Below are 18,177 nucleotides of genomic sequence, written 5' to 3'. Positions count from 1 at the left end.
AAACAGAAGAAGATAAAACTGTAACTATAGACCAACTGTCAGCAAGTAATAGGGAAGACAAATGGAATATTGGTCATTATCTCAAAGGGGATTGATTTTAAAAATAGGGAAGTCTTGCTAAACTACACAAAACAATATCTAGAACACTGTGATAACAAAGTGTGGGGCTGGATGAACACAGCAGACCAAGCAGCATCTCAGGAGCACAAAAGCTGACGTTTCAGGCCTAGACCCTTCATCAGAACTCTGTGAACAGTTTTTGTCCCTTTATCCAAAAAACAATATTTTGACATTGGAGACAGTCTGACCAAAGTTTACGAAGTTGTCAAAAGTATAAAGGGATTTTCTTAAGAGGAAAAGTTGAGTAAATTGTGCCTGTACTCATTGGAGTTTGGAAACATGATGAAATTATTGAATCATGAAAGATTCTTGGAAATTTTGACAGAGTATACAGTAAGAAATTAAGTCGGTAAGACAGCATTACGTTAGAGCAGGAGTAGGCTATTTGGTCTATTGAGTCCACTTGGCTAGTCAATGAGATCATGATTGATTTGGTAATGCTCAATTCCATTTCTTACTTGATTATTTCCCCTTCAGGGAGATTGTAGAATCAGAGGACATAATCTCAAAGAAAGGGATCACTCTTTTAAGACAGTGATGAGGAGGAATTTCTTCTCTCAGAGGTTCAGAATCTGTGGAATTCTTTGCTGAAGAGAGCTGTTGAGGCCAGGTCATTAAATCTGTTCAATGCTGAGATGGACAGACATTTAAGCAGTGAGGAGGATCAATCAGATGGGGCCATCAGCCACGATCTCAAACAATGACAGAGCAGACTGGATGAGCTAAATAGCCTAATTCTGAACAAGATGAGCAATTCCTATTTGCCAGGCTTCCATCTCATACATTTTCCAGCGATTGGAACAATAGGCACAAAAGTATCAATGATCCCTCTGTACAAACATCTAATGTCCATGTTAAAATAGCAGAAAGAAAAATATAATGTGAGCACATAGCATTAATTATAAAATGGCATTTCAAACTATTGATGCAGAAGGTAGAACTGAAATCCTTCTAATCAAATTATCATTGCCAAAGTTTAATTATAATATTCACCAGGCTTTTAAAGTCAGTTATCTTCTATTTCACAATACCTCGGTTAGAGCATGCTGGGCTTTGCAGGAACTTCCCTTTTGCAGTTTCAGCCTATTCCCCTGATTAAATCAGAAATGCTGCCAAATGTAATTGGTTAACATTTATTCTGACACAGTGCCAGGCCACCTCAGTACTGGTAGAATCAAAGATTCATTATCCTAAATACCATCTAATTTGGAACAAAAGTAAAAACAATTAAAATTAAACAGTGAATGATGGACATGCAAGAGTGAGTTACAGGCCATAATCTAATTGAGGGCATTAGTGGTTTTGATTTATAAACACCCACTAGATACCATTAGAGTAAGTTCCAACATAGACTTACAAGGTTTAAATATAGTAAAATTTCTGAATTTCCCAGTTCAGAAATATGAGATCTACGACTCATTCACTTCTGGCCAAAGTAGTGATTATTCCCTGAAATCCTTGCGTTGTAATTTAGAGCTACATATTTAATAGACCTGCAGCAATCCCAGCACGTGATGTACTAGGAGTGCTGCAGGAGCAGGGATGCGTATCTTAGTCTAATACATCTTAAAGGGCTCCTAGTGGCATTTTATGCAAACCTAATTTAGAGGTTGGAAGTAGGCAAAGCTGGAGAACTAACAGCTTTGGTGACGACTTACTACAGGAAACTTTGGATGCAAGTGGAGGTGATTATTGCTACAGTTCAGGTACAAGTGAACATCTGGCTCTACATAAGGCTCAAATCTGTAAGCTACCAAGTCATAGATTTTCTGAGCAACGTTAGATTACTGAGAATTATGCTAGAACATGGCTGAATTTTACAGTAAAATTGAAAATGTTGGAAGATATTCAGCAGTCAGGCAACATTGGTGGAAAGAGAAACAGAATTAATGCTCCACAGCTGTGTCCCAATGTAAAACACAAATAGGCTACAATAAGCATTGAGACATTTGAAAATTAAATTGCAACATTCGTTCTAATCTGTTCAAAATCTGAATAGCTCCTTGGAAATGTTTGATTAAGATCTGTGTGGAAGTGATCACCACATTTCACCTCTCAACAGACGTGACTTTTAGGTAATACAACAAAGTTGACATCCAGAGCTGGACTGCAGATCCTTGATTGCCCTGAAACGAATCTTGCAATGTTCATACAATGAAAGAATTTCAAGCACTGTCAAGGCAATGATATTCACAGGTATAATTCTGCTTTTGTGATCACAGACCAGCTGCATATTCCTAGAGTCATAACCTTTTTGGCCCACGTTGGAATAGCATTGGAACTAAGGGCATATATAGTCAGATGAGTGCAGTAAATACTGCCTGGTACTTTGAAGAATCCTGGCACATGTTAGAAGTGGTGATCTCTATTTACTGCTAGCTGTTATCCAAAGGATTTCACCATATTAATGACCAGCATGATGCAAATATATGCTAAAGGTTGGGAAATGTGGCAGGAATCCCCATGCTTAGAAAGATACCAGTTCATGCAAAACAAATGCTTACGCAGTACTGAGTTAAAGGGTGAAAACGTTTCAAGTGCTCGCAAGTTTTTACAAAATTCCTCTATTTCATTATTCCCTTGTAGCTGATCTCATCTTTTTCCATTATACATTTTCATTCTTTTTAACTTATAATACAAAACATTATGTAATATTAAATGTTTTAGAGTATTGCAAAATGCAGAGCCATTGAGAGTGATTTCTTGAAAACTTATTAATTCATGGTATGTAAGTGTCATGGATAGCCTGGTATTCATTACATATCCTGAGTTGCACTTGAGAAGGTGGTGGTGAGCTGCCTTCTTGCACTGATGAAATTGATTTGGTGTAGCTAAACCCACAATACCATTAGGGAGGAAATTTTCAGATTTTGATCCGACAACATTGAAAGGATCCTGATATCTTTCCAAGTCAGGGTGGCAAGTAGGTTGGAGGGGAAATTGTAGTTTTGTTTTAATCTATTTGCTGTCCTTGTCCTTCCAGCTGGTAGCGATTGTGGGTTTGGCAGGTGCAGTCTAAGGAAATTTTGAGAATTTCTGCAGTGTATTTGATGAACAGCATACACTGCAGCTACTAAATGCCAGTTCCAATGTGTAATGCACGATTTAAAATGAATGGGCACAAATTCATTGGAAACAGCATGTTAGCATTCCTGATAGGCTCTTCCAGAGAAAACCTTGGCCAAATCTTCCAATTTTATCACTTACCTTTAGGAAGCGATTTCTGTTCGATCATCTAGTGCAGCAACGCCACAAAAGTAATAGTGGAGAAGTAGTGGAGTGCTTTGAATTTACACTCCATTTTTTGCAGGAGCTGTGGTATTTGACGGCTTAATGTTTGTAAAACTACCTCTGAGCTACTGAGAGAAGCTAAAGAGTTGTTAGGGAACTTGGGGTCTAGTCCACAGGTATTTGGGCACCATGGATGTGTTGAGAGTGATACTTGGGTGGGGAAGGGTCAGTGGGGAGTCAGAGAAGTATAATTAGCTAGGATTTAGGAGTTATACTTCCTATAACTTTTCTGACCTAACTATGACTGAGTTTATTGTCGAAGTAATATTTAACATCCACGTCTGGGGCAGTCAATGTTTGATGAGGTGAACAGTCACTGTCAGGTAGATTGTAAGTAGTATGTGGCTATCACACAACCTGATTTGACAGTGGTCTGGACTTTTAAGTCATTGATTTCAGATTTCTCATTCAAGACATTGCTGTCATATCATTACAAAGCCATTGGAGAATTGTTTTTTGGATATCTTGAACAACTAAATCTTTGGAATGAAATTCACAGATCCGTGCAATTTACTGAGTCAAAGCAATGAGTACAATATGGTTGTACTTAACATTTTTCTAAGATTTTTTTCCGGAAACAAAGACTCTATCAGGGGCTCCTTCGAAGGGTCTAAAGCTACTCAGTGTCTTTGACAAGATGTTCTCAGCTGCAGGAAGTAGTCAATTGAGGAGAATGCCTGTCAGGGATGTTCCTGCAATGATGGATAACATAGATATTTTACTATAATTTCCACAATGTGATTGACCCCTTCCTAAAAACAGTTAAAATAGTTGCATTTCTGAAATTGGCTGGGAGTTTGTTTATGCCACAAATTGTAGGATGAGTGCTTGGAGCCTTGACACCAGCAAAGACCCCCCCCCCCCCCCCCCCGCCCCCATCTTCGAAGAATACAGCTGAAATATCATTAGATCTGCAAGTTTTACTGTTATTTATCATTTGGTTGTTTGTTGCAGATCATGGTTCATCCAAGGATTCAACCATAGGGTATTGGGGTTAGATGCCACTGAATTAGAAATTCAGATGTCACTGCGGATTCAAGGTTGAAACTTTGTTGTAGATGTTCTTTGCAGCTTTCCATCATCCTTAAGAAAAGAGACATCATCTGGTGAGCAAAGGAGAACTTATCCAACTGATTTGGAAAAAACCAATGCAATTGCCATACCCTTGCTGGCAAAGAGCGCCTATCATGCCCTTAAATAGCAAATACCAATCTCCACCTGAAGACAAATGCATAACTATTTGGGAGCATCATGGATGAAAACACTGACACTTCCTAAATTGCGTCATTACTTGCGAAAAGGATCAAACTGTTGTCTGGTTCACTTGATCTATGCAGGGGACTCATCCCGCTGATCAGACCATTAGCTTGATTGGTCAGTAATGAATACCCACCTAGCACCAAAGCATCACAACATCCAAACATCCAAGAGGAAGTAGGTTCTAAAACAGCCTGAACTAAGAGAAAGATTCCAAATGCAACTCACAACTAACTGGAGAATCTTCACACATCCAGCACAATTTTGGAACAGTGGGATCTAATAAAGTTACCATTCAGTAGAAACTCATGTTCAGACGATTATGTTTGAGTATCTTTCTCGCCAGGACTGGTTTGTCAAAAACAATGCAGAAACACGGGTGTTCCTGGAACTAAAACAAGCTCTACCACCAGGTATCATCACCAGGCAAAGACTGTGACAATCTAGCCTAGTGCCCAAGGACAAATTCAAAAGGTAGAGACCAAGTGATAAGAAGAGCAAGCCTGAGAGGTCCAACTGTATGCTGACCAACATGACACACAAAAGAGAAATCCCAACTAATATCTTTGAAAAAGAAATATTATTTGAACATTACTGTTTATCAAAGTTTGCTCTGTTACTACATTTTCTATATTACAACAATAACAGCAGATGAAAATCTTTCGGTTAGCTATAGAAGGTATATCCTGAGGTCATGGCAAGTACCACAGTGCCAATACTGTTGCATCAATTCTCCAACACCATCCTTCCAAGAGCACGAGATTTGTGAATTTAGCCCAGTTAACAACTTTTAGAGTTAACTAGGGTGCAGATAGAAACAAAAAATATGATTCTAGAAAAAAAAACGGAGCGAGGGACCTTTCTGTCTCCTTAGTGATTAAATACATTTGTTTGACTAATTTATCATTACGTTATCAACTTGTGCAAATGTTTCCCTTTTCCTCAATAATCTGAAGAGGGTGAAGTTTATTTTTCAACAAAAAAGGGAAGGCCAACAGCTGTTAACGTTCAAGCAGCTGTTCTTATTCGAACTCAGGTTTCTAACAGATGTTCCCTGATACAAGCCAATTATGTCATTGAGGCAGCTAGCTAGAGAAGGAACATAGAATTCTGAAAAAGAAACATGTTTCACCATGCTACAAACACTTTGAAATATCAAGTTGAGGGTACATTGCGCCTGAAATAGAACCATACGGTCAGAGAGCACGGATATAGACCCTTTGGTCTAACTCATCCATGCCAACCAGATATCCTAAATTAATCTCGTCCCATTTGCCAGTGTATGGCCTATGTCCCTCTAAACCCCTCCTTTTCATGGGTCCATCCAGATAACTTTTAAATGTTGGAACAGCATCAGCCTCCAACTCATCCTCTAGCAGTTCATTTCATACAGGCACCACTCTCTGCATGAAAAACTTGCCCCTTACCCTTTATAAATCTTTCCCCTCTCACCTTAAACCTGTACCCGCTTGTCCCCTACTCTGGGGAAAAGACCGTGACTATTCAAACCGAAAGAACTGCTGATGCTGTAAGTCAGGAACGAAAACAAAGTTGTTGGGAAAGCTCAGCAGGTCTGGCAGCATCCTTGAAGGAGAAAACAGAGTTAACGTTTCGGGTCCAGTGACCCTTCCTCAGTTCTGAGGAAGGGTGACTGGACCCGAAACGTTAACTCTGTTTTCTCCTTCACAGATGCTGCCAGACCTGCTGAGCTTTTCCAGCAACTTTGTATTTGTTCATTGACTATTCACCCTATTCTTACCCTCATGATTTATAAACCTCCGCAAGGTCACCCCTCAGCATCCAACTATGATTGAAAATAGCCCCAGGCTATTCAGCCTCTCCTTACACCTCAACGCCTCCAACCTTGACAACATCCTTGTAAATTTTTTCTGAACTCTTTCAAGTTTAACAACATCCTTCCCATAGCAAGGAGACCAGAATTGAATGCAGTATTCCAAAAGTGACTTAACCGATGTTCCATAAAGCTGCCACACGATCTCTGAACTCCTATACTCACTGCAAGTTGGTGTCACCTACAAATTTACCAACCAAAGCTCCTATATTCACATCCAAATAATTTATATATAATTAACAAAAGGCAGTGGACCTAGCACCGATCCTTTCAGGCCCTTTTGCACCCTCCTTTTCTGTGTTCCCTTCCACTCTCGTGGGACCTGTGCTCCTAAGGCTGTTTCAGCCATCTCCAGCTCTCATTCTCTCTGCCTTACTGAAGGAGTCAAAAGCCAGGTACCCACTGAGAATTGGAACAAGCCTCAAAGCCTGCATTATCTGACCAATGAGATTTCCATCCAACAATTGCCCTCTGATATAGGCTCCACACAATGCGTCCAGCTTTTCAATGCATTGCTTAACCAAACCTCAGTTTGCTTGTTTGACAATGCAACTGCTCCTGATAGCTGCCAAATCTCATCTGAGAGCAGGAAAGCTGCTGACTCTCAATGGAATACTTTAACCCAATGAAAAGTTAAATATCTACGTCATAATGGCTCTTAATTGGCGTCTGTACTTCCTCAATGACCTACTCATCTCCACAATGCGCTATCCTGATTAGAAAAGATTGTGTAGGAATATTGATATTTTCCTGCCCCCTCCTGCTTTTCATTGAGATGGCTTCTGCGTGCTGATGGCAACCTGGCCAGTAATTCTGGGAAGCCATTGGAAGATGTTATTGAAACTATTATGAGAGATTTCCCAAGGACAATGAAATTTGACTGAAAGTGTCTGGTATCTCCACACTGTCTGTAGTTCATCGCAGAAGCTGAGCGCACAGCAGCAGATTAGAGTGCTATAAAATTATTGTGAAATCTGCTAATGGAGTATATCAGCAAGTCTAAGCTCAACAAGCAGCAGCTTGCAATTACATGATTATCTCCAAGTCATGTCAGCTATTTTGCTCAGAAGCGTAGATAATTTTAAAGGAAGTGAGGTACCTTGGAGTGTTCCTACAAGGTAGCAGAATGTGGTCGATTAGCTGGTTGAAAAAGACAGATGAAATTTCCTCTATAAATCAAGGCATTGAATGAAAGAGCAGTGAACTTGAGTATTGTACCCCACTCTGGTCACCTTATTGTTGAAGAAAATTAATATTGTGAGATAACGTACAGAGGTGATTCACAAGAATGTTACTACATCTGAAAGTGCACAAAGAATGAGGAAAGATTTGACCGGAAGAAATTGCTTTCCTTGTAATAGAGGAAACTGTGGAGAAATTCGGCTGAGGTGAACAATTTTGTGAGGCCTGAATAGAGTTGGAAACGGGCTATTGCCCTAGGAGAGGGGATCAATGACTGGGCCATATAGGTTTAGAGATTGTAGAGATAAGGCTATTGTAGAGATTGTAGAAGGATTATGGGGGAGATGACGTTTTTTTTACCTCCAAGTTTAGTAAGGGTCTGGAACTCACTGCCTGACAGGATAGAATGACAAAAATGCTCAATTCATTCAAGAAGTGTCTTAATATGTAGCTAAGTCACAGATTCCAGGGAGGATTTTAAAGATTATAGATTTCTGAAGAGGAGGAATGTAGGGAAGGTTTGGAGAAATGCCAGCAGATGATAGACAGCCGTAAGCAATTCCACAATGATCAATTAGGCCTGAGCTTTGCAGTCCTGTCACATCTAATCATGAATGGTGGTGTACAATTAAACAACTCACTAGGGGAGGATGTTCCACAAATATCCTCAATGATGGGGGAATCCCAGCACGTCAATGTAAAAGACAAGGCTGAGGCATTTGCAACAATCTTCAGACAGAAGTGCCAAGTGGATGATCTACCCCAACCTCCTGAGATCCCGGCATCACAGACTCAGGTATTCCGCTATGTGACACCACAAAATGACTGGGCACACTAGATACGGCTCTGCTAGAACTCCAAACTTATAACTCTACCATTTTTTAAAAATATTCCCACGTATCCACATTTAGATCCATAACAACGAGACCTAAACATTATGGAACAAGAAGAAAATAAACTCAGCGATGTACAGTTCTGACACCAGTTCAGATCACAGATATGAATGAGCTATTTTCTTACAGTTCCTTTATATTCTTCAATGTAAGCCAATCATCAACATTCACTGGTTAAGGATTTGTGCTTTCAATGTCACTGGAGGTAGTTTTTCTTCCCATTTTCCTTTCAACATAAGGATTGCAGAGAACAGTTTATAGGAAAATGGTGAGCAAGAAGAGCTACCAGTAGATGTCCTGCAACTATCCACCCAGGACAAAGAGAGAGAGAGGGGGGGAGAGGGAGGGAAGTTTTGGTGATTTCTCTTTACAGCTGGATATTTCTCCGCCAGAGCCAGTATACATGGCTAGGGACACTTGCCCATTAATCAGGAAGTGGCTGTTGCTATGCTGAGCCCTCCTGAGCACTCAACAATTGTTCAATTCAAAAATCAATCAAAGGATTGCCTCTGGCAAAACTGGCCTGACAATGCACAGGTAACAAAATGTGAAGCTGGATGAACACAGCGGGCCAAGCAGCATCTCAGGAGCGCAAAAGCTGACGTTTTGGGCCTAGACCCTTCATCAGAGAGGGGGATGGGGAGAGGAAACTGGAATAAATAGGGAGAGAGGGGGAGGCGGACCGAAGATGGAGAGAAAAGAAGATAGGTGGAGAGGAGAGTGTAGGTGGGGAGGTAGGGAGGGGATAGGTCAGTCCAGGGAAGACGGACAGGTCAAGGAAGCGGGATGAGGTAGTGGGTAGGAAATGGAGGTGCAGCTTGAGGTGGGAAGAAGGGTTGGGTGAGAGGAAGAACAGGCTAGGGAAGCGGAGGCAGGCTGGTCTGGTTTTGGGATGCAGTGGGGGGAGGGGAAGAACTGGGCTGATTTTGGGATGCAGTGGGGAAGGGGGGGGTTTTGAAGCTTGTGAAGTCCACATTGATACCATTGGGCTGCAGGGTTCCCAAGTGGAATGCGAGTTGTTGTTCCTGCAACATTCAGGTGGCATCATTGTGGCACTGCAGAAGGCCCCTGATGGACATGTCATCTGAGGAATGGGAGGGGGAGTTAAAATGGTTCGCGACTGGGAGGTGCAGTTGTTTATTGCGAACTGAGCGGAGGTGCTCTGCAAAGCGGTCCCCAAGCCTCCGCTTGGTTTCCCCAATGTAGAGGAAGCCACACCAGGTGCAATGGATACAATGTACCACATTGGCGGATGTGCAGGTGAACATCTACTTAATATGGAAAGTCATCTTGGGGCCTGGGATAGGGGTGAGGGAGGAGGTTTGGGGGCAAGTGTAGCACTTCCTGCGGTTGCAGGGGAAGGTGACGGATGTGTTGGGGTTGGAGGAGAGTGTGGAGTGGACAAGAGAGTCGCAGACAGAGTGGTCTCTCCGGAAGGCAGACAAGGGTGGGAATGGAAAAATGGCTTGGCTGGTGGGGTCGGATTGTAGATGGCGGAAGTGTCGGAGAATGATGCTTTGTATCCAGAGGTTGGTGGGGTGGTATGTGAGAACGAGGGGGATCCTCTTGGGGCGGTTGTCATGGGGGAGGGGTGTGAGGGATGTGTTGCGGAAAATGCGGGAGACGCGGTCAAGGGCGTTTGCGGGAAATGCAGGCGACACGGTCAAGGACAATGCACAGGTCCTTGGTTTACAGCAGTACCTTTTGCGATTACTCAGTCCCATCTTCAATAAAATGTAGAAATAGTCTTTATGAAATTATTTTGGAATCTGCTTCCCTCACCCTTTAAAGAAATACATCTCAGATCATCACTTGCTCCACAAAAAGATCTCTCTCTCCTCTCTTTTGGCAAATTATCTCAAATCCATTTCCCTCCCTCCAGTTTATCCCTATTCACTTCAAAACTTTTGAGGATTTTTGAAACCATTAATTATCTCACTTGCTAGACTTCTCTACTCGAGGGAGTACCTACCCAGCTTAAGACCTCTCTATGTAACGGGGTACAGGAAGATATTCGAAGAATTTGAATTAGGTTCAGTGATCTTGGGGTGTGATATGGCAGAACAGTCTTAATGGACCAAACAACTTGTTCCCACCTTCTGTGATTCTATAGGAAGTAGACTATCATCTGAGCCAATGTTTAGTTTTACCAGAGGGAGTTATTATTAGTTGTGAACAGAAAGTATTGAAAACACCCAGCTGTTCAGGTAGTGTTTGCAGAAAATGAAGATAGGGTTAATATTTCAGGCATTTCATTGGAACCAGGAAATGTTGTAGACAAGCAGCTTATGCACAGAAAGAATCAAAGCAAAGTGATTAGGAAGACAAAAAGAGAATAGAGTGTGACAAGGTGGAGGACAGTAGATTATTGAATAATAGTGACACTATTTTTAAAAACAGTGCCTTGGTGAGAAAATTCACTCTATGTTTTATCCACGGGGCTGTGGCTGCTACTGGATACAGGTTGACATTTAGCTGTAAAGATTGATTTTTTTATAAAAGCAAATCAGCAGATTCATCACAAATGGTTTTAAATCAATGCACATTGGAGCCACGTGAATGCCTGTGCTTCATTCGCAATGGGTTTATGGTAGTGTCTCTCGAAAAGGTAAGGAATGCACAGCATGCACTAGTTAATGCGCATTCATTGGATCAAGTTGCCAATATGTATTGCTGAATATCATTGACCTTGAATTTAAACTTGCTTCTTTATTTTAACAAAAACAAGACTGAATCTTACTGATTCTACTTTTATCCACAGCTACCATTATTCAGACCTTCTGTATCAGCCTCATTTCAAAGTTGACACTCTGGAATACAAGGTATGCAAATTACACCTTGATGCATTTTCCAGATGTGAATTTGGCACAATGGACTAAATTCCAAAAAAAAATCCTGCTTTCAAAGAACACGTGAAAAATAATCAATTTAGCTCAGGCTAGTGAATTTTCAGGTGTATCTGCAGGCCTCTCATTTTGTATGTGTGAATGTTTCTTTAATATTGAAGGAAATGGGAAGACTTACATTTACATAGCGTCTTCCATGATCTCAAGGAGAGTTTCAGAATGTATATAGAAGTTTGCTTGTCCCTTTCCACTGGATACTAACCATTTGAAAGTTGGGAACACAGGACTTGCAGGGGGAACATTTTTATCTCATCTGGACAATGTTTATTCCATCATACTTGACATTGCAGGAGCAAATTAAAGAAGCAATCACAGAAGGTTTGATTTGTCAGGTGTCTTTGCATGAATGCTGTTGTGCAAATTAAGCACAGTTTAAGCCCATTTTTGTAAGTTCATTTCTGTCTAATTTGTAAGTTTTGCTCATATGAAATAAGAAGTATTTCCAGGAGGATAGGTGGAGAGGCAATGGCCTAGTGGTATTATCTCTGGTCTGTTAATCCAGAGACCCAAATGATGTTCTAGGGACTTGGTTTCAAATCGCACCATGGGAGGTGTGGAATTTGAATTCAGTAAGTATCTGGAACTAAGAATCTAATGATAACCATGAATCCATTTCCGATTGTTAGGAAAAACCTATCTGGTTCACAAGTGTTCTTGAGGGAAGGAAATTGCCATCCTTACCTGGTCTGGCCTACATGTGACTCCAGACCCACAGCAATGTGGTTGACTCTTAACTGCCCTCTGGGCAATTAGGGATGGGCAATAATTGCTGCCTGGCCAGTGGCACCCTCATCCTGTGAAAAAGAAAAGAGAGAAAAAAAGAAGGTGATTTTAATTGATATGCTAGTCTTTATTTTATGTTTAGTCAAATTTCAAATTCTCCCTCTTTGTGAATCTCTTCGTGTTTTGCATTTCGAATGCATTCCCTGCTCTTACTTGTTTTTGGAAGCAGTTCTTCACTTCAAGGACAAATAGCATACAGCAATCTCTGAGCATTCTGGATTCTGTTACTGGACAGCACGAGAGGGCTCTGTTAGAATTGTCCAGCCAGCTAAAAGAAGATTTTAGAATTCCTATAGTCTGTTCAATGGTAATTTCTCGCTGACTTTCTGTTGTTTCACTCTGTCTGCTGAACCCTCACTGCAAACATAAACCTTGACTGCAGGGTCTCATCACGATGCTGATGGATGTGGTCCTCCCAGTCCCCAGGGAAGGGTCCCAAATTTGTTCTAATCCCAGGTGAAGAGGAAGGAACTGGATCCCTTTCTTTAGTCAACCATATTTCTCCAGTTTGTCACAACAGGTTTTAAATTAAAGCGTAAGACCCCTTTCCTCATGGATACTTTTCCTAGATTGGCTTCGTGCTTTGAAAAAGGAGCCAATTAAACCAGGCTTTCTTGAGGTAAAGAGTGAATTTATTAACTTTAAAATGTGGGGAAACATCAGTACACATACACACAGATTAGAAGTAAGGAGTAAAATGTTGACATTCTAATGATGATATATGAATCTGCTTTTGGTTTGTCCATGCAGAGTGGATGATACAACAAGGTGGCCCTTAAGTCAGGTGCATCTCCAGTAGCATTGACTTCAGGCATTCAAACAGTTGGTGTGCAGAGTCTGATTCTGCAGATTAAGCAGAAGGATTCATCTAGTTTCCTGAGTGACTGTAACTTTTGACTGACATTTTCTTTCCAGCTATCAGAGAGATAGACAGACAGATAGATAGATAGACAGAGACAGAGAGAGAGAGAGAGAGAGAGAGAGAGAGAGAGAGAGAAATGCTTTTGATCTTTTTAAATTGTATCTGCAAGCAGGGGGTTGTCTGGTGTACGTGTTCAACTGTAATGTTCACAGCAGCCTCTCACCCAGTAGCACTAACAGACCAGACTAGCACACCAACACTGGCAGACCAGACCAGCATACTAGCACTGGAAGAACAGACTGTCACAGCACAGTGGCAGACCAGACAAATGCACCAGTGCTGACAGACGAGACTGGTACACCAGCCCTAGCACATCAGGCTAACACACCGGCACTAGCAGACCGGATTAGCACACCAGAACCAGCAGACTAGGCTAGCACATCAGGGCAAGAACACCAGACTAGCAGATTAGCACTAGAACATCAATATTAACAAATCAGACCAGCATATCAGCACTACCAGACCAGAGTAACACACCCAGACACACCAGCATTAGGACACTAGACAAGTAAATCAGCACCAGAACGCGAGACCAGCACACGCACACAGACACACATCAGAGGTGCAGATGGTGCTTAATGCTTTTTCATGTGTATTCTTGTCAGGGGAAATTGCAGTAGTGTCTTTCACTCTGACTGGGTTCTTTTTACCTCACATATTGTCCACATGTACTTCAAAGGAGACAGCTCAGGATTTTACGTTTTCTCTTTTCATTTAATATGTTCCACTGAAATTCCTTGTTAGCCACCCAGGTGTGATATTCTAAAATCTCCCTCAATGCTGAGTGTTATCCACACAGGGATTTTCCATACAGTCACTGAATTATAAACCAACTCTTAATAGTGTGCTCTTTTTAAGAAAGAAATTCCTGTCTTATTTGAAAGTTCAATATATCTGTAAGTGATTCAGAGTTATGATCTACTGTCATAACATGCCTTTCAACATTCAGAATTGGTTTGGTTAATTGTTACAAGCTGAAAACATCACTGTCCTGGGCACTATACATTCTTATGCAAGATGAGGTGAATGCCATCATATATGCCAAAAGCTTGTTAATGTAATTAAAGCATGAACAATTGGGCCTGCTTAATGTAAGATCTATTTCAATGATACCACGCTGCTGTTTATTTAGTGGTAATAGTATTGGCAATAATTTTAATTCATTATGGTTTAGGATGGAAGATAAATAAAATAGAATAAACATAGTTAATGGCATTCAGTCATGACAGGAATAAAGGGCAGTGGTTTCATTTCAAAAAGTAAATTCTAAGGGAAGTTTTTCCTGATGCAATTGAGAAAATGGGGAGTTAGAAAAACAAATCAAGAGGATGATAATGAGGGGATGCGACAGCTAGGAAGTGTCAAACAGTAAATGGAGGCAAGGTTTCTCCACATAATTGGAGAAAACTAGACCATAAAATTTTAAAGACTGAGCCATTTTCACACATTTCCTGTGATGTGTCTATCAAATGGCTTTGCTAAGTAACTTTTGGGGCTGATCCCAAATGGTGTGACATATTCCTAAATATCATTACAAATGGCTAACTTGAGTTTCTAGCAATGTCAATCAAATAGACTATACTCTGTCTTAAACACAGGTACAGTAACTTCCTAACATTGCTGTCTAATGCAAAAGATTTATCACATAATAAAGAAACACAGTGTGGCTGTGAATTACCTAAATTCAGTACTCAGACACACCAGTGATTGCATTAGTCTTTTCTGGGTTAAATACAAATATGTAATGAGGACATTCACTGGGACTATCCTACAGACATTTTCTAATTAGGGCTCAGTCCTCTACAGGGCAGTAACACATTCCAAGTTGTCGCTACATTTCTTTGTTTTCCCAACACAGCAGTAACCGTCGCTTTGGTAGTTAAAAAGTAATTAGCTGAGGATCCTGCAAATATCAGTCACAGATTGGAAATTGTATTAACTCTCTAAGGACTGCAGTAACATTTTTGCACAGTCAGAGGAATCATTCTAATAACTCTGAACTTGAGCAGCACTGGAAATAATTTTTAAGTTAACTCTCTTAAAGATTAAATGCTTGTAGTACATGGTGCTGATTCGCAAAGATAAAGGAGGTTCCGAGTTCACTTTGGACTGAATTAGTTATGGTTCGGTGGTAGTATTCTCTTCTCTTGAGTCAGAAGGCTGTGGATTCAAGACCCCAGTACAATTTGACTGGTAAAGCTAGGTTGACGCTCCCATGCAGCATTGTGTTATTGGAGAAGCTGTCTTTCAAATGAGACAAAAAGGAAGACCCCAGCTCTCCTCTTAGATGAATTTTGAAAATCTCATGTCAGTACTTTGCAGCAAATTAGACTGCACTCCCTGGTGCCCTGCACAATATTATTACTCAGCTAACAACATCACTGAACATTGTCCCGGTGGTCATTGCTCAATCTCATGTTGTGCAAATTGCCTGCTCTTTTTTTGACAAACCATCCAAAGTAATGTAGTTTGGAACATCCTGAGATTGATATATATATATATATATATATGTAGTACTTGCCTTTTCTTCCTATCAACTAGTCTTATCTGAGCTAGTGAAGAGTTCGTAACAATTCCCACGTGGGAATATGAAGTGAGGGTAGGATGTGCATTTCCAATGATGCCTTCTGTGGTAAAATAACCCATCAATACACCATAGAATCAGTGAGTAGTCATAGCACAGGAGGAGGCCACTGGCTCTCCGTAAAATCAGTTAAGCAAATTTGGTCCCACACATTCCACCTTTCACTGCAGCAATGCAAATGTTTCTCTACTCATACAGTTATCAAGTTAGTGCATTCCACCTTTGAACCATGCGCTAAATAAAAATGTTTTTTCTGCATATTATCTTTTGTTCTTCTCCCAATCACCTTAAATCACTGACCTCCGTTTCCTGACTTTTCTGTCAATGCAAGCAGTTTCTCTCAATCTACTTTATCTTGGCCCCTCATAATTTTGGACATTTCCATCAGATTTCATCTCAAATCTCTCTGCTATAGGGCTTATCCAACGTATCCATGTAAATGAAGTTCCTCTAACCGTTGTTTAACAAAAAACACTTGCGTGATATAGTCACATTTCACAGAACATATGGAACATCATTTGACCAAAAACTCAACAGTAAAGGAAGGAATGAAAAATTGTTACTCACTTCGTCCCATCCCTCCTCCACTGCCACCAACAACATCTTGGCAACTTTGCGTTTGGCAACACACTGAGTTTACGAGACAGAAAGATTTAAGGAGTTGTAGCCACAAGGACAGCTCGGATGGTTCACACAATAATACAGCAAAAAGGTTTATCAGATAAGATTACACAGTGTGGAGCTGGAGGACCACAGCAAGCCAGGCAGAGGAGCAGGAAAGCTGATGTTTCGGGTCGAACCCTTCTTCAGAAAAAATGAGATGAGATTAGTTGTTTTGTTGTATAGATCTTGAATATTGCTGGAAAATGACACATTTTTTCAAAGCTTTTTATCTTGCACTCATTAGGACAATTCACAAGAAACAATAATACCATGGGAACAAAACAATAATATTGCATAAAGGTAGAATATTTGCTAGTTGGCGAGTGTACTGTTATTCGTAGGGTTGTTGCTGTGGAGAAGTCAGAAGTTGGATGATGACTAACAGTTAACTGCCAAGCTTTGTTTGATATAAACCAGGGAGATTGACTCTTATTAATCAAGGAATTGCATTGTGAAATGAACCAGAAAATAGCTATCACCTATTTTGTTGAGCTGGGACAGGCACTGTGTGTGCATAAAATCTTTTGGCCTGTGAAGTACAGGACCTGTGTAAAAAGATATGCTGCTTCCACTATGTTAAAATGCACCACACTGTAAGCCTTGCTGACAATGCATTTAGGGTGTTAGCATAATTCTTCACACAATCAAAGTCTATTTGCCAAGCAATTAGCACTTTCTTCTCCAACAGGTTAAATGATGTTTTCTCTTTACATTAGGATTTCCTACAAATTGCCCTGATGAGTGCAAAATGAAATGTTTCAACAAAGCATGTCTCTTTTTCAGCAATATCTTCTATAGTATTTAAAGTAGATCTTGAAAAATTCATTTGTCCACTGTAGGTGACAATTGTTCGGGAAGATTTCACACATAAATAGGAAGAGCTAGGTGCTTGGTCTGTCCATGTAATTTAGGTAGGAGATTTATAGAGAATAAGTATGGTCCTTAGCCTGATATTTCTGTTACATTTTTGTGTTAAATGTTTAACCAGTATAAAGTCCAATGCTGCAAAAGACTGAGCTCACCTTGGAAAGGAACAGATTGGAACTGGGACTAATTGGGCTTTTTATATTTAAAGACTGTCACACCAAACAGTTTCTTTTTTATATTGCACATTTGCTTGTTGCAATGTGAGAAGAATACCATGGCAAAATTATTTTCAGTTGATATTATACCGTTGATTCCATAGAATTTAATAATTGGTTCAAAATTACTGAACAAGCAATAGTTACTTTAGGATTTAAAGGTCACTAGCAAGGCAAAAGGTCGAGAACCAAACTTAGGAGTCCTTGGATGATGAGGAAGATGATATGGAAGTTGGAAGCATATGGAATGAAGAGTGTAGAATGCATGTCATGTGATTTATTCAAATGAGAACCAGGCCCAAATATCAGAAATTGATTGAGGGGGAGGGGTTGAACATGAAAATAAAACTGCCCAAGAGAGAATACTAGAATGGAACCATAGTCAACATAAAGGTAACACAAACATTCTATTGGCTTGTAAATAATAAGTGGTTAATAAGAGGTGAAGTGGGTCTTATCAGGACAAAGATGCTTAGATGTGCTGAGTACAGTTAGTAAGTTTGAGCACTTTATACAAGTATTTAGTTGGGAAAAGGAATCTGTCATATTATCAGTAGAAAAGATAGTAGGGCATGAATATTGAGAAGGAGGAGGTACTTGAAAAGTTATCTATGCTTTTTGACCAGCACAGACTCAATAGCT

Source organism: Stegostoma tigrinum, chromosome 5, assembly GCF_030684315.1.
Source record: "Stegostoma tigrinum isolate sSteTig4 chromosome 5, sSteTig4.hap1, whole genome shotgun sequence".
In the NCBI taxonomy this organism is placed as follows: domain Eukaryota; kingdom Metazoa; phylum Chordata; class Chondrichthyes; order Orectolobiformes; family Stegostomatidae; genus Stegostoma; species Stegostoma tigrinum.
This window is presented reverse-complemented; position numbering follows the sequence as displayed.